General features: G+C 40.7%; 1 protein-coding gene across 5 annotated transcripts in view; it reads left to right on the top strand.

Moving 5' to 3' along the window:
• The window catches only part of LOC124615573 (UDP-glycosyltransferase UGT5-like), a 156569-nt gene that overhangs the window by 48290 nt on the left and 81681 nt on the right, over positions 1-26598 (top strand). The gene's annotated exons all lie outside the window — the stretch shown is intronic.

Raw genomic sequence — 26598 nt, 5'->3', positions numbered from 1 at the left:
TAACTTTTTCAGTTGTCAAACATTTGCATTAATTAATGCACATGATTTGCAGTTAAAGCAGTAAGACACCTGATATGTGAAAGTGTGTGCTGGCTGCTGCTGGAGAGATGTTTCATCTGTATGAGTAGTGGGTTAATAATCAGAATTACATAAAAAAAGAAAAAGCCCATTGGTTGTAGCATTAGTGGTGCTGATAATACATTTACCAGCCAGTCACTGCAGACTTGAAGTAGATGCGTTATTTAGAACATGGAATAATTAAAGAAAAGTAGTTCCAAGGAAAACAGGAGGGAAAATGTGCAACTATGTGCAACCTCATTATGTATTAATCCTTTAGTATTTTTTTTGTACAAAACCGCAAAAAAACAAAGTATAAAAATGAAGTAAAGTTTACATGTTTGATACTGAAAATGAAGTGTGTGTATATATATTACAGGTTCTTTCTTTAAAAATTATGGAAAAAGGTATATTATGATGATTAATTTCTAAGAATACTTCAAGTGAGCAAGATTTTCTCCACTTTGGTCAGTTTTATAATGCTTTCTACTATTCAGTATTGACACTAAATGACCAGAGTATTTGCCTGTTTTCAAAATGTGGAAGTCTTATTGAGTGTTTAACCCACGGTATGTGGAATGTGTAGTTCAGCATGGAGATGTTTCTCTTACATTGTTGGGACCACTCCTTCAGGTATATTTATTTAAACAGTCTCATTGATATATTTCTGTATTTTAAAAGCCAGTTTCATAGGGCTCCATGTATATGTTTCTGGTTTGACAAATGCTGGGCCAATGTATTGCAATATGACTGGCCTATTAAGTCACCCTGTCTTAATCCCATAGAAAACATATGGAACTATTTGGAACATTGAGTGAAATGTATTAATCAGTATCCCCACAATTTGGTAGCTTCATGGGCTCTAATCATTTATGTGTGGCTTCATCTCTATGTGGCATTATTAAAGAAATTTGTTAACAATCTTCGCTACCACATTGAGGCCTCCTAAAAATATAGAACTGGTGTTCCATAGTATTACTATGATTTATGATGGGGGCGACAAATTTTTTTGTCCAGTGCACTTACGATTTTTATGGCCCATGTTGAATCATGAAGAAAGGAAATCCAGCAAGTTACTGTTTCTAGTAGGCTACTGTGTATATGCTTGTAACATCTCATGTTAAATATGTTCATATTTTTGTGTACCATATATTAAACAAAGTGCTGTCATTATATAAGACAATAGTTTCAAACTGCCCAGATAGCTGTGCTTTTTAGTAAACTGCATCTGGGATTCTGGTAGGCATGTGGGTCCCAGATTGAACCTACCTGGTGGATTAACAATGAGTGCTGGCTACCCTGGATGTGGTTTTCAGGTGGCTTCTCATGACTACATTTGGGGTCACAGACAAAGACAGTTGTGTTTAGGCTTGTTCTGTGCAGCTGATGTCATGCACTCACTCTCTGGCAGCCAGTGAGTAGTAATCTTAGCACTCTGCTGTGAACGTGACCATAGTGAGATATTTAGTGAATTTTTATTCCCTCTGCAGAGACATGTCAGTACTGATGATGTTGGTAGGCTACAAATTCTACATAAACATGTGAGAGATGTAATTTGCCGGATACATGATTTCTTCAAATGCAGAGCACCTCTATGTGCTTATAGCAACTGCCATTTGGAACCGGTTATGCTGCAACCCTGCCTGTGCCCTGACCTGACGTTTGTGAATCGAACACACTGGCTGCCACATCCCTCCTCAGTTACACGATCCACAAAAATTTCTAAAACGTTCTTCCACTTTCACATCTCCACTGGATGAAGACATACTATAGTACACAAATTTCCATTTGAAGGGGTGGAATGGGGTGGCAAAAGGAAGGGCATCCAGTCACCCTCAATTATTAACATTGCCAAATCCAGATTAACATATCAGTAATTTTCTGGGCTGTTTGTGGTGCAAAGTGTCATAGATGAGTAAAGGGATTTCTCCACCCCTCCACCATCCTCCCCCCCTTTAACTGTTTGACAAGGCCCTCCTTGCCCAATGTTTAAAATGGCAGAAAATTAAAAAAAAAAATCGTAGGAAATTAGAAAAAGGCAGGGTATTCAAAAATAGTGGCAAATTCAAAACCATGCCCTACTGTGCTAGTGTGTTTCTTATAGAAGCAGGGTTATCGTCATGAATATAAACTGGCACAGAATCCAAGATGGTGCATTGTCACACTGGCTGACCTGGAGTACTGACTCTGGTCCTTTGATCTCATAATCTGAAACTTGGAACAGTGGCACAGCCGTAGTATGATGTCAGAATCCAAGATGGCTGTGGAACATGACAACCATAGTATATTGACATAGCTTTATGACGTCAGAATCTAAAACTTGGAATACTATCAATGGCTGGGGCCAACAAGATATACGGGTCGTGCAACAAAGTTATGACATCATACTAGTTGGCTCGTCCACCATACTTCGTGAACGCTCAGCACCGTGCAAAGCCCACAGGAAATCAATATGTAATTGAAAAGGTAACTGCCAGCCACGGTGGCCAAGTGGTTCTAGGCACTTCAGTCCGGAACCACGCTGCTGCTACGGTCGCAGGTTTGAATCCTGCCTTGGGCATGGATGTGTGTGAGGTCCTTGGGTTAGTTAGGTTTAAGTAGTTCTAAGTCTAGGGGACTGATGACCTCAGATGTTAAGTCCCATAGTGGTTGGAGCCATTTGAAAAGGTAACTACTAAATGTCTTATCTTTGTCTTTTGCAATTGAGAGCTTGCGTGCATTTAAATGTGCAGTCAAGAATTATTAAACTCGTCTGAAATAGTTACTCGCTCCTTGCCAGTATTGGCTGCTGGCACTTGTAACATCTGCAGTTTCATGTGCTGTGACATACCCATCATGGCCTGTCTTTCTCATGGGCCTCGGGCAATGGCTCTATGATGTCATCATCCAGCTCAGACATGTCAGGCTACTTACAAAAGTGTAGAACGAAGATATACAAGTGCAGCTCTGTGCAAACTGGCACTGACTCTGTGATGTCAGAATCCAAGTTCTGGTATACTGGCACTCTGACATAAGTGGCAGAGGATGTTTGTGCAGGTACAGGTGTGTGTGTGCTGGACAAAGGCTGTTCTACTTGACATGTTTCCCTGAGGTACTATTCACTGAGTGGGGTACAGTCACTGCATACTGCTTCCCTTAACTCTTAATTTTGGATCTCTCACCTTGTGTCTTTAAAGAAACACATGCTGCCACTCCAACTTATTCCCCTAAGATAAGTCCACACTAGATGTACAGAGGTACCACATGTAGTGTTACAATAACGTACATAATTCCTACAACAAATCTGAAATCACCTCAGCAGTTGCAGCGTAAGATGTATTGGAGAAAGATGCAGAACTGATTCCCGACAGGCTCTGTGGCACATCAGAGGAGGACACATAGAAGTGCTTCCAGACTTTGCTTTGATGAAGCATGCTATTTTTAGTCAACATCTCCTTATATCGTTACTTTATGGGTAGTGACCAACATGGGCCTGTCTAAACCAGAAGCAATATCCATCAGCAAGTTGTAGATGTCCTACTCCCACCCCAATAACTGTTTCAAGTCTACAGACTCATTTTTCAAGCACCTGGAATGTAAAACAGTAAAGCACATAGCAGTGTATTGGTTTTATATGATGCTCCTCTCATTGAAGTGTGCTATAGCCCCAACAATAATGACAGTGACTAATGCACTTTATCTTGTAAGTTAGATGAGTAGTACTCCCATGTGTGCCATGTAATCTTCAAGTATTTTATAAATAATATGCAGAACAAACACAGTATTTGTATTGTCATGAAATGAAAGGTCTAAGAGAGAGGTTTCCTGGTACAGTTTCTCGCAGTTTCTTCCAACATACGGGTATTACCAAGTATTTTCCTACCATATTTCTGCAATGGTGGGAAGAGTGTGCAACAAATTCGACTGTCAAGAAGGTAGATTTCAGATGAGGCAGTGAAAAGATGTTCGAAATCGTAAGAAAAATAAACATAGGTTATAGGGGAAATATTGTAATAAATGAGATAGGCTATAGAAAAATCTCTCTCTCTCTCTCTCTCTCTCTCTCTCTCTCTCTCTCTCTCTCTCTCTCTCTCTCTCTCTCTCTCTCTCTCTCTCTCTCTGTGTGTGTGTGTGTGTGTGTGTGTGTGTGTGTGTGTGTGATATAAACTGCTCTTTTGATTATCTTATCGGAATGTGTTGGAACATAAAGCTAGCATTCCTGACTTCTGGTCAGTTTTAAATACAGACCCGTGATGGCACCACATGAGCAAAATACAGAATATCATGTCTGATTTATGAGTGGGTCGAATAGGGCACCTATATTTGTCAAAATGTGTGTGGAGCTGCCAGTTTCCTTGTTGTCATGGCTTTGGATCTATGTCAGACATGGGAACACCTTAATGTGATAATTCAGTGGCTAGTACTGCAACACGTTACTTGGTATATGGTCAATGTTTTTCTCCATGCATGTCAGCTGTGTCCATTTACAAACCCTATGGGGGCATCTGATGTCACATGCTCAGCATGGAGATGTAGACTGTGTAACAATGTCCATGAGGTGTTATGAGAAGCCCACATTGTGCATATGGAAGTTGGGAAGCAGTTTTCAGATTTTTTAAAAACTGGTGGAATAACTTAAATTAACAACAGTTTGTTTGCTATAATGGCTAACTTACATATAGATTGCATGGAACTCGATTACGTAGACTACAAAACTATTTATGACTTTGTAGTCAACTTACCAAATTTTTAAAGTGCCTGATTAAAGAATGAGAGGGCCTCTACATTAAATAATCAGGTGCCCTCTACATAAACATTATGTTAACAGAGTCTTCAGAAACGTTAGTGATAGTTGCAGGAAAAGAAGGAAGGGAGACTGGGTTTAATGCCCTGCCAACATTGAGGTCATTAGAGGTGGTGGGACAGATGCAATTCCTACAACTGCCTGATGAGGGAACGAATACCAAGGTTTTCCTATCCATAGAGTGGTTAGAGTTGAATTATTCTTCAGTTTCGTAAAGTACATGAGAAGTGGACAGAAGGCTTAGATTTCTGCAAAACATTAACAAGTGTGTTCGTAGTAGTTGTGGTTTTTGATCTGTAGCATGGATGGGAACACCTTAACATGACAGTTCAATGGATAATACTGCCACATGCTACTCAACATACATTCAACGATTTTCTGTATTGTTTTGAATCACGTTCACACTTTTACTTATAAAATACTTTATTAAAATATACATATGTTCACTTTACAAAAGACACACGAAGACTATCTATTGCGCCTCATCTCACACGCATATATACACAAACATAGCTGTCACCACAATCGATACTTCTCGAACATACTCGATATAACTTATTCTAGAACGATGTTCTGGAACTTTCTCATATCCGATATAAACGTATTACATAATTCCAACACACCTCCTTACATTTATATCGCGATGTTTAACATATTCCTAATTTTAATGAATTTTTCTTTACATAACGACTTTGTGAATATATCTGCAACATTTTCATTTGAATCTACTTTAACAATATCAATAAGTCCCTGTAAATAATACTCATTCGCAAAATGGTAATGCACTTCTATGTATTTTGAATTCTTTGTAAAATTACCAAACTTCGCTATATTTAATGCCCCTGAATTATCTTCATATATGACAATAGGTTTTTCAAATTTAACATTAAAAATGTCTAAAATATCATGTACAAGTTTCACCTTGCTTACAGCTTCAGACACTGCTACATATTCTGCGAAAGTTGAAGCCTTTGTAACACTCGCTTGTTTTCTTGACTTCCAAAATACAACATTACCAAATAATCTAATTACATAACCAGAAGTTGACTTTCTATCCACACTATCACCTGCCCAATCTGAATCCACAAAACAATCTAATATCTCAGCACTTTCGTTCCTACAATAGTTTTATTTCAAATCTTTAGTTAAATATAAATATTTCAAAATTCTCAAAGCATATTTAAAATGAGTACTACTGTAACAACTTTGGAATCTGCTCAAGTAATTCACACTATAGCTAATATCTGGTCTAGTACCCAAACTTACGTACAAGGATGCACCTATCAAGTTTCTATATCTAACGTCATTACAATCTTCATACGCTGGTTCTAACTTTAAATTTACTTCCATTGGAGTTTTGTACAAGATCGAATCTTCAATTTTATATTTCGCAGCTAACGAATCAATATATTTTTCTTGACTCAAACTCATAACTCTTGTTTCACAATCATAATTAATATCGATGCCAAGATATCTTTTTACCTCACCTAAATCTTTCATATTAAATCGTTTTGACAATAAGTTCTTAATCTTAACAATTTTTTCTTTTCTCACTCAGCAAATGAGCAAATCGTCGACAAAAATAATCAAATGAATCAAGACATCTCCATCTCGCAATACATAAAGACAATAATTATATTTACTCCTTTTAAAACCTAAACTTCTTAAAAACTCGTCAAGACAATTGTACCAAGCTCGTGAGCTTTCTCGCAAACCATACAATGCTTTATACAATTTACAGACTCTATCCGTACCATCATCATATCCTCTTGGCTGCTTTACATAAACTTCAGATAAAACTTTACAAATTAGAAACGGAGTCTCCACGTCCATTTGTTCTATAACCAAACCTTCTTGACAACAGTATGACAACAAAATCTTTAATGTTTGCACATTGGTTACTGGAGAAAAAATATCCTCAACGACTTCTTTTTGTTGAAACCCCCTGACAACTAATCTTGCTTTGCAAACACTTTCTGATTTCTTTGTGAAAACCCACTTTACATCAATGGCTTCTTTATCAACTGGTTTATCTACTAATTCCCATGTTTTGTTTTTGTTCAAACAATCAATTTCCTTATTCATCGCTTTTTCCCAATAATTTGATTCGGCGCTGTTAATCGCCTCCTCAAAGCTTTACGGACTATTTGCACTGCAAAAGTTTACATAAATAAAATTGCTGTAAACATAATCATTTAATATTTTTGGTTTTCTTTCTCTAGATGATCTCCTCAACTCAAGTACTTTCTCTGGTTCATGATTATCAGAAAGCTTTTCATTTTTCTCAATTTCCTTCTGTTTTTCTATTAGTTCAGTTTCATTTTCTATACTTTCGTGTTCAGAATCACTAGGAATATTCACTTACTGAATTATAATCTTTAAACCCAATACATTTAACACCACTTTCAACAATGTCCACATGTCGAGCAACAACTATCTTATTATTTATTAGCACTCTGTAGCCTACTTCACAACAACCCATTAAAACCCCCAAATCGGCTTTCCTATCCCATTTCGACTTCCTCAGTTGCTCAGGTACTCTTACAAAAACTCTACTCCCATACAACTTCAAATGATTAACATTAGGTCTTTTCCCCAGTAATATCTCATAAGGAGTTTTCTTTTCAATGGTGTTAGCTAAAGTTCTGTTTTGAGGTACGCTGCTGCACAAACCACTTCAGGCCAAAATCTCGTGTCTACTCACGCTTCGGCCAGCAGACACCGAGACATGTCCATGATGGATCTGTTATACCTTTCAGCAGTACCATTAAGCTCATGCACATAAGGTGGACAAGCATTCAATACAATTCCTTTTTGTCTCACAAATTCATAGACATTTTCATTTAAATATTCCTTCCCATTGTCACATCTTATCTTTTTAACAGTTTTCCCAGTGAGATTCTCAACTTCATTAATATACTCTACAAAACAATTGTATACTTGATCTTTAGATTTTATGGTGTAAACATGAGCTGCTTTACTGTAATCATCAATGAAAGAAAGAAAATATCTTTCCCCATGCATTCCAGTAGTTGAGTGAGGCCCATTTAGATCTGTGTGAACAATTTATAAGATTTCTTTTGCTTTGGTTCTATTATTTTTAAAAGGAACATTATGCATTTTGTTTTCAATACAGATTTTACATTTCATAAATTCTGATTCTAGTTCTGAAGGAACCCCATCTAACAATTGATGTTTACATAAAGTATTTAGATAACTGAAATTAACATGTCCCAAAATGCGGTGCCATTTTTCCTTTGTTGTCATATTATTGTCTTTACTCATAACATTAACATTAACTTCTCCTTTATTAATAGTACTACTCATTTTATACAACCGACTCTCTTTCCATGCAATCGCAATCAATCCATTAGCTTTATCAAAAATTTTAGCATTATTCCCTACCGATACAATTTTGTGATTATCTGTAATTTTGGCATAACTGATCAAGTTTTTGTCTATGTCTTTTACAAAGAAAACATCTCGCATATTAATTGGAACCATTTGATCATAGACAGGAAAATTACTAATTACATTACCAACTTTAGTAGCTCGCAAAATTTTTCCATCAGCAATTTTTACATTTATAGGTTGTTTTAAAGTTATACTCTTAGAAAAATATTCCTCATTATTAATAACATGATCAGTACAGCCACTGTCTAATAACCAATTGATTTGAATTTGATTGTTGTTACTTGTCTCTACTGTTCTATTTTAACCTCTGTTATAAAACTACTCATACCATGATCACTCTGATGGTAACCTTGCTTGCTGTGATGCCGACCACTGCTAAAACCATGCTGCTCTCCTCAACCACGTTGCCTGCTGCTATAACCTCCACGCTGCATGTTGCTGTAATTTCCACGCTGTACATTGCTATAGCCTCCACGCTGCATATTTCCATTACCTCTGTCGCTACTTTGAAATGTACTCCACGATGCCATGTGCCTCTGTTACTTATTCTTCCCTGGTTACAATCACGTTTGAAGTGACCTGCTTTGCCGCATCGATAACATACTTGCTCCTGATTTCTTGAATTCAATTTTCTTTCTGTGTGAAATGCATTTGATTTTACCTCTTCATTTCCAGTTTTTGCATTCAATAATTGAATCTTACTTTTAACGTATTCAACTGTCTGGTCCTCTTCCTTCAAGACGTCCACTAAGTCCCCAATATAGCTCATTGACTCTGGTAACGTTCGCAGCATATAATTTAACTTCTCCTTTTCCGTTACTTTAGCGCCTGCAGATTTCAGCTCATTTACAGTTTTTTCAAATGCACTGAAAAATGTCCCTGTATCACTGTAATCACTTAACCTCAATTTGTCCAACTTGTTTCTGCAGAATATTTGTAGGGCTGTAGACTCTTTCGAATATAATTCATCAAATTTCTTCATGATCTCGAAAGCACTTTCTTTGTCACTCACGAATTCTAGTTGCTTATTTGTGATTGCACCATAAATATAGTTGATAGCCTTGAAGTCCTCTTCATCCCACGTTTCGTTGTCTGAACTCACTTTTGCCCTCGTAGTCACTGTATGGCATTTCTTCATTTTTAGGTACATGATTATCCGCTGCTTCCAGTTCCCATAGTCCTCGCCATCAAATACAGGAATAGTTATATCAGCCATGTTGAACTTTCTGAATAACACGCGACGGCCACAATATAATATTTAACTTCTACTTTTCTTTTCTATAATAGAACCACGCTCTGCTACCATGTTTTGAATCATGTTCACACTTTTACTTATAAAATACTTTATTAAAATATACATATGTTCACTTTACAAAAGACACACGAAGACTATCTATTGCGCCTCATCACTCACGCATATCTACACAAACATAGCTGTCACCACAATCGATACTTCTCGAACATACTCGATATAACTTATTCTAGAACGATGTTCTGGAACTTTCTCATATCCGATATAAATGTATTACATAATTCCAACATGTATGCTGTCAGCTGTCTCAGTTTACAAATTCTAAGGACATGTCTGATGTCATGTGTGCATTGTGGAACGCATGGTGAGCTGGGAACCATTTGACATGAAATTCAATCATGTGACTGCTATCATGCGTCATTTGCTAAGTAGATTTGATATAGTGATGAGATACATTTTGATGTGGAAATTCTCTGATTTATATGAAAATCGATTGTTTTGTAATATATTTGCAGATTTCAGAACAAGATTCAGTGTTGTCATTACAATATTCTTTGATACCGTTACTATATTCAATGGTTTAAAAATTGTTTTGGTGTCTTCCTAACCGATGTGATGTGGGGCACCCTTCTGTTCTCTAACTGCAGTCCACTGCGGCTGACATGCACTGTGGGTTGTCAGAGGCGAGCTGTCCACAGCACAACTCTGGCAGGCCGGCAGTCGGTGGCGAGTCCCGTGAGCCGCAGAGTATGTACGAGGGTGGTTTGAAAAGTTCTTGGAACGGAATAGAAAATAGTACTTAAATCACTGAACCTTTTTTTTTTTTATTTTTCAATATAGTCTCCTTGTAGATTAATGCACTTGGTCCAATCTGTGCCTTGATCCCATCTCGATAATGAGTTTCCTCCAGACCTGCAAAATAGTGGTTAACTCCGGCTATCAGTTCTTCTTTTGAAGTGAATCTTCGTCCACCAAGAAAAATTTTCAATTCTGGGAAGAGATGGAAATCTGACGGAGCCGTATCAGGCGAATATGGCGGGTGTGACAAAAATTCATACCTTAGTTCGTGTAATTTTGCCATGGCGACGGCACATGTGTCTGGGTGCGCATGAAGAGTCGCGGCACACATCTTGCAGATATTTTTTTCATTTCTAATTATTCAATTAAAATGTGATATTCCCTTTCAGATGACGTCTGGCAAGCGTGAGCAGTTTCACGCACTTTCAATTGGCGATCCTCTATGACCATTTTATTCACTTTTGCAATGATTTCTGGAGTAGTGACACATCTTGGCCGACAACTGCGCAGAACATAATCTAAGCTCTCCCAACCAAATTTAAATTCATTTGCCCAGTTGCAGCCGGCTGGTGTGGCCGTGCGGTTCTAGGCACTTCAGTCTGGAGCCGCGTGACTGCTTCGGTCGCAGGTTCGAATCCTGCCTCGGGCATGGATGTGTGATGTCCTTAGGTTATATTGGAACAAATAAGCCCTCGGTCACAAATATTAAGTCAAAATTGACCTGGTTTCGACGCTACTATGAGCGTCGTCTTCAGAATTAGACTAACTGTTCTAAAACATATTAGGTATATAGTACATTAATAAAATTAAAGTTTGTACTGACTGGAAAAGATGCAATACTTACAAGTTGCATATTAAAAAAGATTTAAGCCGGAAAGGCTATCTATTTTAACAAGCAGTGTGAAAAAAGGGACTTGTCCCGACTTATGCAAAAGCCTACATCAATTTTTCTCTATGTATGAAAAATCCAAAGTCCTTTATACCTATCATTAAGAATATTATTTGTAATAGGATAAAAGAGCTATACGCTAAAAAAGACCATCTTGACGAAGAAGCATACCATTTGTACCTAAATATCACAAACACTTATAGTGTTAACTATAATTTTAATATTGACGACATGTGGACGCAAATTAACGAACGTCTAGAGATTTGTAAAATAGGTATATTGCAGATACACGAGAATAAGCTCAGCAATCTTTTTTGTCTGCTTTCTAATGAAAAATGCCCTCAGAATACATTTCAAAAAAGCAGTCACGTCTTTCATGAAAGAATTTTAAATAAAACCAACATCGTCTTTACTGAGAATGAAAAAGTCCTGTTAGGAAAAGGACTAAAATACAGTGTCAGGCCTAATCTGTCAGACATAAATGAGAGAGAAAATATGCTTGTTGATTTAAAAATCGGTCTCGATTATAATAAGATAGATAATGCGTCTCAAGCCAGAATTGCGTATGATGTAACCCGCATGCTAGAGAAAAATGCAACTTTTTGTCTAATGCTACGCATAACGACAGAATTTTAGTAACTTCCATTAATAATAAACTTAAAACAGCAAATGCTTTAATAACTAAATCCGATAAAGGTTGTTGTCTAGTCACTGCTTATATTTCTGAGTATATTTCTAAAACTGAAGATTTCTTCAGTGAAAACAACATATCGGAGCTGCATGATGATCCGACTCCTAAACTACAGAAAGAAGTAAGTTCAGCCATTAACAATGCAAAATTTCTTGTAAAACCTTTCCAAAAGAAACTACTCATCAATATGAACCCTCAGCCCCCTAAACTTCAGCCCCCTAAACTTCGGTCCCAGTTCAAAATTTATAAACCTAATCATCCAATACGTCCAATCTCCAATAGCATGAATAGCGCATATCACGATTTGGCCTGATTTATACACGAAACTTTGAAAAAAAATCCTTCGTTTTCGAAAATAATTATTCTGTTCCTAACAGCCACGTTTTGCTCCAAAATATTAAAAACTTAGTATGCAGTTCAGACACCAAGCTTTTCTCCTTAGATATTAAAAATCTTTATACCAATGTCCCGGTACATGAGACGCTCATCATTGTGGAAGAAAACTTACGTCAATTTAAAAAAGATCTATCAGATGAACAGATTACCAATTTTATGAATCTCATTAATGTCGTCGTCAAGTACAACTACTCTGAATTCAACGGACAACTGTACCAGCAGTCTGATGGGCTCTCTATGGGCAACCCTTTAGCCGACATCCTCGCCGACATCTTTACCAATTCCTTGGAAAAAAAGCTGTTTAACCGTGTCGCAGCCGCTTCACTAGGTATCCTTTCTTACACAAGATACGTTGATGATATTCTACTCATCTATAGCGGACCCGCCGATATAATTGATCATATACTTAAACTTTTTAACGACCTCCATGAAAAAATTTCTTTCACTATTGAACTCGAAAACGAGACCGCCAATTAAATTATTTAGACTTGACGCTTCCAATAGAAGACAATAACATCACTTTCAATATCTTTCGAAAAGAAACGTATACTGACCAAATCGTGCCTGCTTCCTCTTTTCATCCACAGTCCCAAAAAATGGCCTTTTTTCACTCTGCCGTCCACCGAGCCACCTCCATACCACTTTCAACAGAAAAGTTTAATGAGGAGATTAATTTACTTAAAACCGTAGCAGTCAATAATGAATATACGCCTAACATAGTGGACGATATCCTAAGAAAAGAAAACTGCAAGAACTACGACGCTCAACACCTCATGCACTGAAATTAACCCAAAGAAAACGTTTTTCTATTCCTTTCATAGGACCCATTTCGTATCAGATTCGGCGCATGCTTCGCAACAAATACAACTGCAATGTTGCCTTCTCTACTAATAATAATCTAAAGAGAAACTTCATTCATAATTTGAAATCCGTTCGCTCCACTACAGAAAGTCGGATCATCTTTATAAGATCATCTGCGGTATATGGTCCTCCTATTATATAGGGCAAACTGGACGTGCTTTCACCATCAGATATAAAGAACATCTTTTGAGAAAGAACGGCACCAGTCCCCTAAATTCATTCTTTGCCGATCATCTCTTAATTACTGGACACGTGCCTAAGGCCATAGGCGATAACAATATTCTGCATACCGAAAATAAGGGGCGTAGGTTAGATGTCTTAGAGGAATTGGAGATCTTCAAACATCTCAGTCGTCATGATGGCCTCATTGTCAACAGCTGCGAAATAAAAACTTTTTTGACTGTATAAAGCCATTGCTTGATCTTTGATTCAGACTTCCTCATGCAGTTTACCGAAATGTTGTTTTCCTGTCACACCTTTGCTGTTTTCTTGTATGTCATGGCTAACGTTTTCTACGTTACAAAATGTACCTCTATTTAAAACAGATAAATATGTAACTTCATCCTGTTATTATTAATGCTTACGCTATGCCTGAAACAGCTGCATCACAATTTCATGTGTGTAATTTTGAATGTACAGTAGCCTAGTTGTTTCTGCGGCTACTAGATAGCGCTCGTAGCAACACCATGTTTACTTGCCCACATTTTCTAAAGTGGGCACCTCAGTCTTGTTGCAACCCTCGTTCACAGTACGAGCAGCCCTTAGCGGCTCGCCATCTCACAACTGTTCATGACGTCGCCTTTCCGGCTTAAATCTTATTTAATATGTGACTTGTAAGTACTGCATCTTTTCCAGTCAGTACAAACTTTAATTTTATTAATGTACTATATACCTAATATGTTTTAGAACAGTTAGTCCAATTGTGAAGACGACGCTCATAGTAGCGTCGAAACCAGGTCAATTTTGCCTTAATATTTGTGACCGAGGGCTTATTTGTTCCAATATAATTCTGACACGGTCACTGAACCTTAGCAGGTATGTTCAAAGTCCTTAGCTTAGTTAGGTTTACGTAGTCCTAAGTTCTAGGGGACTGATGACCTCAGATGTTAAGTCCCATAGTGCTCAGAGCCATTTGAACCATTTTTGTCCAGTTGCAACAGCTGAATATGAAGGAGCAGAGTCCCCCAGTGTACTCTGATAATCGGCATGAATGTCCTTTGCTTTCGTACCTTTCTTTACGAAGTACTTAATCACTGCGTGAATCTCGATTTTTTCCATCTTCGCAAATCACTACAGGGGAAATAATAACAGAACCACGTCACCGCCAGAGCTCTCTTCCAAGAGCACTGACGTGGCACGTGGTTACAGGCAACAGTCCAATGAATATCACGTGAACAACACGTTGCGCTAGCGCTGACCTCTCTTGGTGATTCCGAGAACTTTTCAAACCACCTTTGTACACTGACGCATTGGGTTCTCCCTTGCTGGACATAACTGGGCGATTGCTGTAAGGTCTCTACTTGAACTCTCAAGGTGTAGCGTTCACAGTCCTTTCGCCAGGCGAAGGTAGCAGAGTGTGGTGTTTCGCTGGCGGTGCTACAGTCGTCAGGCATAATTTGGAGCTACATGGTGACGATAGATCCGTTTTTCTTCTTGAAATGTCGTGTACTAGTGTGATATTGAACACTGTTCTTGTGGGAAATATCATACTTTCCCATAATATTTATTTGCTGCCTTTTCGACGTGTGCGATTAGTCTTGTAAATAAATTTAAGCATGTTTCATACTGAAATGTTACTGTTACACGCCTGGTGCATGGAAGTTCGCGTGTTTGATAGCTCTGTGATGGTTGCTTATGTTACTGCCAATGAAATAACCACCTTCCATTCCACACACAAATTTTAGTAGTGAACTGTACAAGCTTAGTACTTCGATTTTGTACTTAAGAGCCATTGCACAGGTGTCCATTAATGACCATCTCTAGATTTTTCAGTTTCCATACAGAAAGTACGTGTGGGTTATAGGCCATTTCCAATTTATGTGAATTTTGACCCTCTCATATGCTTTAAAGCACAAGGATGGTCCCTGCATTTTTCATGTTTCCTATCATTTTAATTCGAATCATGCAGACAGTAGCTGCAGTGCTCTCTCAAAAGCATACTAGCGCTGGGAATCGAAATTTCTGTACTCCACTTCACATTAGAGTTTCGAGTCGGCAGTACGCGTGTGGTTTCTCCTTGAACGGAGCTGTGACCGGTACGTGATGGCACAACTCAAGGGCGACTTGGCTCTTAAGAGGGGATCCCGCGGCTGGGGGCATTTGCGGACTTCTCGACCAATCTGGTGATCACGAACTTCGCGACCGCAGAGTAGGGAATTCTCCCTGGGAAGGTATTTGCTTAAATATAGACGCAAGTGTTCCTACGACACAGCATACAGTTTGACTTTAATTTAGGGGAATAAGTAGGGTTGGCGGCACAGATGTGTGTCCAGAATGCACTATCCCTCCACCGTTTCTTTTAAGAAAGACTCAAGTTGAGAGATCCAAACTTAGAGTTCAGAGAAGCAATATGCAGTGATTGTACACCTCTGAATGAATAGTAGCTTGGGGAAACATGCCAAGTAGGTCATTCTTTGTCCAGCCTGGACCTGCACAAACATCCTTTGCCTCTTACAGCATAGTACCAGTATTCCAGAACTTGGATTCTGACGTCATAGAGTCAGTGTCAATACGCCCAGAGTTGCACCCGTATAACTGAATGCTACACTGCTATAAATAGCTCAATAGATCTGAGATGGATTGTGACATCATACAGCCAGTGCCAGTGGATTGGATTCTGACGTCATAGAGCTACACAAGTATGCCATGGTCGCCATGTTCGATCGGCATTTTGTATTCCAGGCAAGCCATCTTGGATTCTGATGTCACCAGTATCTCAAGTCTTGGACTGTGACATCATAGAGCCAGGTCCATTATTCCAGGTCAGCCAGCATGACAATGCATCATCTTCGATTCTCTGGCAACTTATACATAGGACGACAACCTGTCTTATGTAGGAAATACACTACCACAACTGGGCTATGTGTGTACTTTACTGGCATTTTTAATTTGTTGCATTTCTTTTAATTTCTCGCCAATTTACACATAGGGAAACTGACCTTTGTCAGGTAGGGTAATAAGAGGGTTTAGGGGAATCCCATTACTCGTCGATACATGATCGACGATACTTTGTGTCAGAAATGACTCAGAATACGTACCCATACCAAACCAATGGAGATCATGGGATGTCAGGAAAATTATTTGTAAGTGGGATCTACAGGACTCTTTGGTGCTTATCGTAATAAGCGTCTAATTTCTGTCCGCTGCCATCTGAAAATACACTTCGCTTCCGAGTGATTTAATTATAGCAATATTCCCTGCTACAGATGTGCTTGAAAGAAAACAAAAGAGCAATGTAATGACCACGTTTTGACTCTGCTACTTAATGAATGCAATTAAAAAATTGTGAGCAAGTTTTCTCTGCTAATAATACATGTATCCTTCCCAGCAGAGATTCTGTTTCGTCGAAATAGCTACTTGTTTTTTCCTTCTTTGCCTTTCTCTCGATATAGTCTTATTTTTATAGTTACGTCAGAGGCAGCTGTTGCTTCAGCAGTATGGGTGATTGGCTCACCGCACGTATGGACAACACAATCTTAGTTACCTCGCGCACCGCATGGTCAGAAAAGAATTAGTTCCAATAATTAATTAGAATTACTTCCAGTAATTAATTGCCTCATTTTAACGTACAGGGTTGTCAGAAACATCTGAAAAGCTTGTAATGGTATTACAGGATAGGCAGTGCTGGGAAATAATTGTTAAGAAAAAGACTCGATACGTTGCGCCGTTTCTGAGTTAATTAGCATTGAAGTTAGCCAGTGCGACCGTTGCGCACAAAAATTCAAATAGCTCGCCAGAGATGGTGTTGCTAAACAAGTTCGCCGTTTGGTTTCGTAAAACCGAATGACAGAGCGATACAAAAGTTGGACATGGGGCGGTAGTAAGGATCGAACCTGAGCTAAAGTCTGAGCAGTCTGGTGTGCCATCATCAACACTACAACAGCTTACACTAATTGTACGTGGCGGGCCTGATTGGTTAACTTAAATGCTAATTAACTCGGAAATGGCACAACGTATCGAATTTTTTTTATTCTTAACATTTATTTTTCAGCACAACCTACCCTGCAACAGCCTTACAAGCTTTTCAGACCGTTTCTGGCCACCTTGCAGATGAAGACGAGGAAAAGAATCATAGGCGGTAGTTTTTTTTTCTGACCATGTGCTGCGAGAGGTATAACCTTTAACAGAAGAAGGGACAGGTTAGTGGGACATCAGATACGTTGTCCAGGCCCTAGGACGAGCAGACTAAAATTATTATGTGCAGTTGTAGTTTAAATGTAGAGATGAAAATATTAGCAGAAGATAGGGAAAGATGAAGGCCAGAATCAAACCAGTCAAAGACTGATAAGCAGGAAGAAAAGAAGAAAACCGACGAATACGACTAGGAATCGCACTCTGAAGGTTCATCGCGAACTTTTATGTAGATAGCTCATCCGTATGGAGAATTGAGAATCTCGACGATTTTTGCCTGTTATCGATATTGATACTGGCAGGATACTGGTTGTGGGAATTCAAAGACTTTCAAGAATGTTTTAATTTCAGATTTTAAATATGAATTTTTTTGTGTTTTTCACATTCGCGATTGTAATTTTTCATTTATTTTATTAATTTTGGTGCTATATTAACGTCCTTTGCAATTTGAGGTGTGTTGACTACATCTGCTATCGTCCCTGTTGCTATTGCAGGTAACGTTGACAGAAGTAGCAAGAGAAGAGAACGCACAACCGGCCATAGGGCTATTGCCGTTACGCAAAAGTCAAATTGTTCAGTGGAATGCTTCAACGAATATTTAATGGAATGTCGGAGCTACATCCCAAACAATGGAAGTGCAATCCTGCAATATCACTAGTATTACTTTGACACATTACCAGATGCTGTACATGTCGTGGGCATAGACTGTCAGGGAAGGTTTGTATGGGGAATGAGCAGTTCGTGAAGGACCCCCAACGATAGTGTCTTATGCCTGTCATCGCCAGACGGTAGAGGCATCGCTTTCGCAGCGACAGGGCATTTCATTTCACCGTAGCTCAGGCGGTTAGTCCGAAATATTTGTGAATTTCACACACAAACTTTCGTCGTGAATCACTCTACTTATTAATGAAAACCAGAATCAAAATCTCTACATCAGTTCCTGAGATATTTTACGAAATGCGAACACAGTGTAAGTTTGTTATGGCAAATAATATTTTTTATGTCATACAATTACAAATTAATTTTTTTTATTGGACTTGTACTTTGAAACCTTACTTCATGCAAATATTTATGATTGTAGTTAAACGGAAAATACTGTGTAGGTTGCGATTAGTCAGTCTGCGAATTTCAAAAAATGGCCATATCTCATAGACTTAGAAGCTAAATTATTTACGTCGCCTAGAGACCATAGACGTTAGTACGAGGGTCGTTCAATAAGTAACTCTCCATATTTTTTTTTTAAAAAAAAGCCATTAATATACACAGACAAACGTCCTTGTTGGTGCTTTACATTTGATGTTTGTTCTAGAGATGCGCAAAACTGTTCTTTTCGGAGATCGGATCAGAACTGTTCACTCCCTGAAATGAACTAGCTCTTTTTCATGACTCACCACTCATTCACAACAGAAAATAAATGGAAGGCACATTGCCCTTTAAACTTTGTTTATTCCAGTACTATACCTGTATTTTGATCTTATTTGATCCTATTTTGAAGTAACACAGATAATGAGTAAGAATTTTGTATTGTTTATTGAAATTTCCACGGTATGACAAAGTTTTTGATTATTGATTTATTTTGCACTATCGTGGTTTTTTGGGTGATCGGAAAATGTTGTAACTTGAGATTTACATTAACAATATATTTGGCTATAATGTATTAAAATTTCATTAACCTCGTACAAATACATCGCAAGCCATATATTTTTAAAGTGAACATTTCCTTCCAAAGACGCCTAAAATCACAAAATCCGTACTACAATAAGAAAAAAATATATAAATTTGACTGTAAGACCAAAGTGCTGCATATAGTCTTCTGCAGAATAAAACAAGGAAAAATTATGTATCACTTTTGCTATACGTTTATCGGTTCGCTCGTAATGAAAGTGTAAATTCGAGTGACCATAATAAAAAATCCAATAGTAAGAGGAGCCATCAGGAACCTAATCTGATCAGTTTAAATAAATAAAAATAAAATAAAAACAAATGATGTATACGTAACATAATTATGTAATATACATAACGGTATTACTACGAAGAACAATATCCACGAACTCCGATGCAGAAGGGCTGAGTCAAGCAGGTCGAGCCGCGAGCTGTATTACTGCGCGAGCTGAGACCGCAGAGACCAGAGTGACACCTGAGTTGCTTTGCTCAACGCTCTGGCTAGAGTCGAGAACGGTGGGGTGAGCGTTGAGAGGGCGAGTTCCGAGGGTGGGGGGAGCGGTGAACAACCACCACTCACCCGCTCGGAGACAAATCGTCCGTTCTCTTGCGAACAGGTTGTTGCAAGTAGTTCTTATGTTCTCCGCTAGGAGGCTCTCTGTCCTGTTGCTCGCATCAACTGCCCAGAGGGCAGGACGTGCGACTGAAACGATCGCTGACGGAGTGCGATGCTAAGTTAAGGTGCGCCAGACACTGCACGCGGCAGAGGAAGCACAGAGACGGCACGGCATGTGTGAAACACAAAATCCAATGGGGCACTGCACAATGCAGGCAGCCAAGGAGCGTCAAAATGGCGTCTACATATGACTCACGTTACAAGCAGTGTGCTGTTTCTGAATTCTTGTATGCAGAAAAAGAGACCGTGGTGAACGTCCATAAACGTTTGTGTGCAGTGTAGGACCATGCTACAGTTGATAAGAGTACAGTTGGGCGATGGGTAAAGAAAGTTACAGCCTCAGGAAATGGAGAAACAGAGCTCATTGATCAGCCACGCTCGAGACGTCCTGTCACAGCTACTGTTCCAGACGTACTGAATAGTGCGGATGTCACTACTCGTGCCGACCACCTCTTTGGGCCGCTTAAAGGTTATGTACGGGGAACACACTCTGAAGATGACGAGAGTGCAGTGAAAACATGGCTACGCCTACAGAACAAGAGCTTATACCAGAGGGGAATACATGCTCTTCCACAACGTTGGCGTACGGCTGCAGAACGTGATGGAAACTACGTGGAAATACAGGACGTGGACAAGACATGTTGATATATATGACAAGACATATTGATGTATGTTGTCACCAAATTGTGACTCTCTGCAATAAATAAGTTCCGAGAAAAAAATGTGGGGCAACGACCCTCGATTTGTGACATAAATTTCAACTTTAGACATGTAGCCCTTCATGAGGAAAATGGGTCTTAACAGTCGGACAGACGTACAACAAAGTTATCGTCTAACGGTTCCGTTTGTATCGATTGAGCTACGGAACACCGAAAAGAATTCTTCATGTACTTGTGTCTATATACAAATTTTTGACGCAAGAATACTAGAGTAATTCCGCTAGAATAGTCTTACATTCTCAGTTTTCGAAAGACACTGGTTCTTCACGAGCACGATAACTTGTGACGAATAAGATCTGAAGTCATATTTCACATCTCAAATCTCTCGTAAAATGGCAAAGAGTTTTAAATTTCAGTACCTCGAATGATATATGAAATTCGAACTGTTGTTTTGTTACTCCGTGCAAACAAACAAAAAAAGTCACTCGGAAACGTAAGGTGCAGAGGAGACTGCTTTTGTCATTTTGAGTTCGCCTGATATTGACAATAGTTTCCTTTTGTTGCAACACGCCGAGATCTTCAGCGCCTGAACGTTCAGCTGAGTGATTTTCCCATGAAGGTCCAATTGAATTCCACTGATGTGGTAGTTCTGGGACTGGGCTCACATTCAGGAGGGATTGGGTTCAAATCTTCGTCTGGCCATCGGGGTTTAGGTTTTCCACAAGAAACAATGCGGAAAACTTTTGCGAAGTCCAGGGCCGATTTCCTGCCCGGTCATCGGCCAATTCGATCATTAGACGTAGTGCTTCACCTCCAGTGATGTCGACGTCGACGGCACATTGGTATCTAACATTTCGTCTTCTCATATTTAATCGAATTCGTATTGCTGGAACGTCGTCTGTTATCGTTATTTCTTGTCACGTCTGTCAGTTAACGGTCGGTGTTGACGAGATATTCTGTTCGCTTGTTTCCTCTGTGACACTGGAGACCTAGATATTTCTTTGATCAGAAAATGTTGTCCTTATTCTGTAGCCCATGTAACGTACACTGAAACATGGAGTCATGTATATGGTGGACTGTAGGCCGTCCTGTGGCGGCTGTCCAAGTACGCCGCGGCCAGCACAACCGCAGAGTTCACCTTTGGCCTCGGGATGTTTTCCCACTGTTTCTGTCCGTGTTAGTGAATGTACTGTGGTACTCAGTCATTGCAATTGGATTCATTGTGTATTTTCTTACAAGTGAAAAAGTTTCTGATAATGTAGTTGTTTAGTTTCCGGCACGTATACTGCGAGTGCAATGAATCCGGCGTTGATTCAGTTGTTACAACAGCAGCAGCAACAGTTACACTCCCTTTGTCAGTTGGTTACGACTTCGCAGCGTGCCATGGTCCATCCGCAGTCACCCTCGCTACACCCATCTCTTCCTCCAGCATTTGCACTGTTCCAGGAGGCGAAGGAAGGGGGTGACTCGTATGTCCGACATTTGCAGCAGGATTTCGCAGCTTGGGACCCTGCGGAATTGTCATTTCTTCGACTGTGGGAGTTGCTCAATACTTATTATCCTTAGCAAACCTTCGTTGTGGCTTCCCATATGGGCTTTCACCAGCAACAAAAGAAACCGTGCCAGTCCTATCAGGCATGGGTAGCCGACCTCTGTGTTTTAAGTCAGAGGTACGGATTTACTTGTGTTCATTGTCAACAGGCCTGTGTCGACTCTGATATGCGACATCGTTGTCTGTTCTGCTCCGGACAGTGAGGTGTGTAAGGACCTGCTGCGTTTAGAAGATCCCACAGTCGAGGAGATCCTGATGATGTCTCATGCGTTCGAAGTGTCACAGGTTGCATGTGAACAGTTTGAGTGCATAGTGGAAGTAGCGTTGGTGTGTTCATTGTCCCGGTGATGGCATTGTTCCCTGGCACCCTCGTCGTTTTCTTCTTGTTTGCACCATTCGCCATTGGACTGTGGCTCTTCCTGACAATTTCTCCTTGTTTCCCGGTTATGTCCGGATACGTCCGTAGTCGCTGCCAGCAACTGGCAGGCACGGTGTGCGGCTTGCTCTAAATGAGGCCACCTGGTGACTGCTTCCATGGATGCCCACGCGGCCAGTCTTCAGACGTGGATGAGGAGTTTCTAGAGGTTCATAGTGTCACGCTGGTGCTCAAACAGGAGTTCAATATTACCATCAACATTTATATTTCGCTGCAGATTCGGCAACGGCCATTCCGTTTTCCAGGCCGTGTGTCTCTCGTCAATCTTGAAACGTGTCAGTGTTGAGTCACCCTTCTTTTTCCTCCACCAATCGTCATATGATAGTTGGCCAAGGCCAGTTCAATCGACATTCAGTAGCAGCCTGTCACGCAGCTGTCATACTTTTATCCCCCGAAAGTGTTATACCAGGGAACATATTTGTGTTGACATGTTTACAGTTCTCGGTTTTCAATTTCATGATGTTGTGTATGTCATTTCTGACTCCATCCCACTTCAGGTGTTACACGATATCCGTCACGAGTTTGGGTCACAGTTTCCGCTAGGACTGGGTGCTATAAAATTCTACGAGACCCACATCACCGCTAACCCGATGGTCGTTCCCAAATTTTGTCATGCCTTGCCTATTCTGTTTGCCAGCCTGTGGGATACATCTCTGCTTGTTATCTGGAAGTGTACGGGGACGCTGCTTTTGCGTGGGGATTTTAAGTCACCATAAACGTCCAACCTGTATCTATGCTATTCCTCACCCTGAAGAAATACTCGTTCAAATTTCGGGTGGTGAGTGTTTCTCAAAAACTGATTGGTAGAATCATCCCTACAGTTTCGGCTCAGTACCACCTCTCAACCCAGTGTGCTCGTCAACACCTTCTTCAGTTGTTCCATGGATCGTGCCTGCAGTTCATCATTGTGTGCGTTCTTACCCTCTAGCAAAGATTTTTGAACTATTAATGCAGGATGTTCTGTGCTATGCAGACTGTCTTGATGACATGATTGCCATGAGTTCCTCGCCATAGCAACATATTGTCAATCTTCGAATTCTGTTCACTAAATTTCAAGGGATGGGCCTTAAATAAATCAGCAGAAGTCAAAGTTTTTTCAGACAGAAATGGAATATTTCGGCCACCTTCTTTCGAAGGACTGCATCAAACTTACGAGGCACCATGTAGCGGCTACCGACAACCTCCCGAAACCGCGAAAGCAGAACGAACTATTGTCGCTTCTGGGCGAAGTTTATTCCAAGTTTTCCCAAATTCAGTGGATATAATTCATCCACAGAACAAGTTGCGAAAAACAGATACTCCTCTCGTTTGGTCAGGAGGCTACAACGAATGTTTATCCACTATCGGTACTTTTGCATTGGGCAAAATTTTGTAATGGCAGTGGACGCTTCCCAGTGCGGGGATGGAGTGATTTTAGCTCATAGAAACACTGATGGCTCTAAACAGCATACCGCAGCTCCAAAAAGTTGACAGCCTCTCAACACAGTTCTTATCAATTGGAAATGGATGCATTAGTCCTGACGTTCATAGTCCAGAAATGCCATGGTTTCTTCTATGGGACCAAATTCTATTTCATCATCGACCATAAGCCATTTGTAGCACTGTTTGGCTCCTGTTCGCAATTTCCTGACAGGACAGCAAAACGGCTGCAGTTTGCGTTTTGTTTATCAGTGTGTACCACTATGAAATACATTACAGATCCATGGCATAGCATGTTAATGTGGGCACATAGTCACACCTACTCGTAGGACCTGCCCTGGTCTTCAAGAAAACGAAATTGGTGTGTGTCCAGATTTCTGCTCACTTGTAGCACATGAGGCACTGACTTCTGGTGACAGTCCAGTACATAGCACTGGCCACTCAGCAAGATACCATGCTCTGACAGGTTGTCAATTTTATGTGCAGTGCTTGGCTCTAGTGGCTAACCACCAAGCAGTCTGGTCTGTTCTGCACCTATTTTCTACATCGTTGGCTGACAGTAGCTGGCACTCTCCTCCTTAGCACCAACTCGAGCAACTCCCAGATCATCATCCCTCTGGTCCTGGGGGATGGTCCCTGAGGTATGACCCGAATGAAGCTCATTTCACGATGTTTTGTCTGCTGGCCTGGCACTTAACTGGTGTTTGAAAAGATCTTCCATAAATGCCATACAGAAAGTAGTGGCGCCAAAAATTTTGGCTCTGTGACATATGCCCCGTCAGCCATGCTACTGAATTCACATCGATTTTTCAGACCCCTTCTGCCATTTTATGTGTGGTTTGTGGTGGTTGATGTAGTGTCAAATTGCACGTATGACCTGCACATGTGCTCCACCTCCACAGAAGCTATAGTGTGGGCTCTCACCCTGGTCATTGAAGGATTCCCCCATATGATCACTTCTGATAATGGCCTAAGTTCACATCGCCGCTGTTTACAGATTTCTGCAACCACAATGCTATTGCCGCTGCACGTTTGCACCACTTCACCTGGAATCGAATGGGTAGGCAGAGCATATTAGCCGGCCGGAGTGGCCGTGCGGTTCTAAGCGCTGCAGTCTGGAACCGAGCGACCGCTACGGCCGCAGGTTCGAATCCTGCCTCGGGCATGGATGTGTGTGACGTCCTTAGGTTAGTTAGGTTTAATTAGTTCTAAGTTATAGGCGACTGATTACCTCAGAAGTTAAGTCGCATAGTGCTCAGAGCCATTTGAACCATTTTAGAGCATATTACGTGAATCTTTAAGACACAGTTCAAAAAGTGCCTAGCGGACTCATTGACAGACTTGACATTGCTAATGTTTCTCAGTACCTACTTGACTGCCGGCCGGGTGGCCGAGCGGTTATAGGCACTACAGTCTGGAACCCCGCGACCGCTACGATCGCAGGTTCGAATCCTGCCTCGGGCATGGATGTGTGTGCTGTCCTTAGGTTAGTTAGGTTTAAGTAGTTCTAAGTTCTAGGGGACTGATGACTTCAGAAGTTAAGTCCCATAGTGCTCAGAGCCATTTGAACCTACTTGACTGCAATGCTGCATGGGAAAAGCCTGGCAGGGATCCTCGACAGCTGACAGTACTTTGCTGCATCTGCTCTGCAATCTGAGGTAAGCTTGTAGCCTTTGTGATTTACCCCAGGCACCTCTGCCTGGGCATGTATTTTGGTCAGTGGCTGGCACAGTTATTGGCGAAGGTGCTAGTGATGTGTGGCTGGTGAATGTTCATCCTGGACGCTTACCACATATTGCTCTCTTACTATTAGAACCAGCTGCAACCTCAGTTGAGTACTGACCCGCTGCACCCGCGAACGTGGCAGACACTGGCAGGGAGTCCATCTGCAATCACTGCACCATTACATGTGCTGAGCACCACAAGGGCACCTTCGTTTGAGGAGCTATTGAGGACTGACGAAGTCAACACATCGCCGCCAGCTGCGCCAGGCACTCTACCAATGATAGATGGTGGCTGCCCGTCATCAACCGCACCCATCTGTCGCCACCAATGATACAGTTTCTATGCCACTGGCATGTACAATGTCTTTCCCACACTGACTCAACACCGTCTGGGTCACTTACTCTGTATGCTGCTACCAGGCTGGAGACACTAACTATCCAGTGCTGCAACATGATGAGGCAATGGAGGCCAACACTGTCAATATGCATCTGCTGTTGCAGTGCCGCCGCTGCCACTGCCGCTGTGTCACCTGGACAGACCCCACGGCCTCCTCAAGCACACCAATCCACCTAGTTGCTTGCCTTCCCATGTTTCTGCATTGATGCCTGCAGCACTGGCTCCCCCGAGGGTGCGGGGAGGGGGGGCGGGAGGGTGGTTGGAGATGTGGTGTCGTGTCTATGTGTGCTGCTAGAAGCACAACTGCAGAGTTGACTTTTGGCACTGCCGGTGAGAGAACAAAACCAGGGCGCATGTCTCACTTGCTGCCAGCAGCATTACTGGACGAGTGGGTAGGCTGCACATTGGCAGTGCTACCATTCTCTCTTACATAGTTCACACTCTGTGAAGGTTCCACTTGCCAGTTAAGACGGTTCCGTGTTTTGTTTTATGACGAACTTCCTTGTTATTGGAGTTAGCCTCAGACTGTTTGCCGATTGTTTCTGTCCGTGAGTGTGCATGGACTCTGGTGCTCAGTCACTG

This window comes from Schistocerca americana, chromosome 5 (assembly GCF_021461395.2).
Source record: "Schistocerca americana isolate TAMUIC-IGC-003095 chromosome 5, iqSchAmer2.1, whole genome shotgun sequence".
In the NCBI taxonomy this organism is placed as follows: Eukaryota; Metazoa; Arthropoda; class Insecta; order Orthoptera; family Acrididae; genus Schistocerca; species Schistocerca americana.
The sequence above is the reverse complement of the archived record's forward strand: the minus strand, read 5'-3'. Positions and strand labels throughout refer to the sequence as shown.